The 1,599-nt window shown below is 43.8% G+C and overlaps 1 pseudogene; it reads right to left on the reverse strand.

Annotated features, from left to right (window-relative positions):
• Window positions 1-207: 207 nt before the first annotated feature.
• On the reverse strand, window positions 208-1,464 carry LOC101659725 (annotated as a pseudogene).
• Window positions 1,465-1,599: the final 135 nt, after the last annotated feature.

Raw genomic sequence — 1,599 nt, forward strand, 5'->3', positions numbered from 1 at the left:
TAAGCATGCATCACAGGCTTGTATCACAAAACTGTTAAACATTTTTCTCTTTTTCTTAATAATAATAATACCAAGAGTCAGTGATCAGCATTATATTCCCCATCTACCACTCATATGGAACATGCAAGACACCCTCCCATTCTGTTCACTCCCATACTGCACCGCTTCCATTGCTGTACTAGCTGCTGTTTACTGCCCCTTGACTGCCTATGCAATGTTTGATTGACAATCACTTGAGTGTCCCGGTAAAACTTGGTCACCTCCTTTTATGGAAGGCCATCTCCATAAATACCATTCAGCTTCCAGCTGGCTGGACCGCTGTAACTGGACTGGTTTGACAAGCCCATGCCTCCCACCATTTGGGAACCATGAGTACTACCACTTGCCCCTGTTGTAGAATTCCAAAAGAGTTCGACATATCTGTGTAGCATATTCACTTTGTCTTTGACCATGCTGCCACAGCATCATTATGGGTAACAAACTCAAGATCTGCTTCATCTGCTACTCTGCCATCTGGACTGATTTCAATGTATACTCTCACAGGGTGGAACAGTGAAAAAAATTACAAATGCCATTCTTAGTAGCTCTGTCAGGTAGTCTCCACAAGTGTACACAGTGTCCCGTTGTGCTCTGGAGAGTAGAACCTCCATCCCCATAACTGTGATCCGACATTGTTTAAAACAGTAATTGAGGTCTCTTCCAAATCTATCTGATCCAAGTCCATAGTCATCATTGTCGCCATTAGAGACATCATCGTCTCCATCGCCTCCACCATAAACACCAGACCTCATCCTTTCAAAGCCAGCTCCTCTGCCAATCCTCTTATAGCCTCTGGCAGCCCAGGCCTGTCATGGGACTAGGTTGCTATATGTCCATAACATTTTGAGGACCGTAGTGAGTTCTAACTGTAGGTCGGCTACTCTTAAACGTTTCAATATACTTGTGCCCTAGTCTTTCCTCATGTTTCTTTAGAGCCTTTTAAACTATATCCTATGAAGCAAACTGCACAAAGGCCTCCCCTGTACTCTTCCTTTGGAAGACCATTGGCAATGTGAGCCCATTTGGAATGATTTCCAACTCTGAGAAGAGCTGAGCAACTTCTTCCTTGATGCGTCCAAAGAGGTGTCCGCTAAGCCACACAAAGCCATCAAAGCCTTGTCGGAACTATTTCAACCAGTAAGTATGCTTCAACACCCAATCCATTTCAGTCGTTGACTTGAATACTTCAACATATCTGTGTCCCATAGTTTCCTCTGCCTTTTTTTTCAGGGTCAATATGACTTCCTCTTCTGAGTCAAGTTCAACAAAAGCCTGTCTTCTCTGGTGTAGATGAAATGAATACCTTGAGTCCCATTTTGAATTTTGCAGTCAGAAAAAACAGAACCACTGTATTTCATCATCCACACAAGACCAAGGCAAGCCCTAGACTTTCACCCCAAATCTTTCTCTGCCTTCAGTGCCCAACATCACCATTTTTGGGGGGTCCTGGCATAGAAATAAGATTACACACTTAGGGTTCAGTATAGCAATAATGAAACCCACAACCTTCCTCTAGTTCTTAAACGCTTCCTCCCCCCAACTACCAGGACCCCAATTCTG

Source organism: Echinops telfairi, unplaced genomic scaffold (genome assembly GCF_000313985.2).
Source record: "Echinops telfairi isolate 266 unplaced genomic scaffold, ASM31398v2 ScPeMD7_7468;HRSCAF=8506_0, whole genome shotgun sequence".
In the NCBI taxonomy this organism is placed as follows: Eukaryota; Metazoa; Chordata; class Mammalia; order Afrosoricida; family Tenrecidae; genus Echinops; species Echinops telfairi.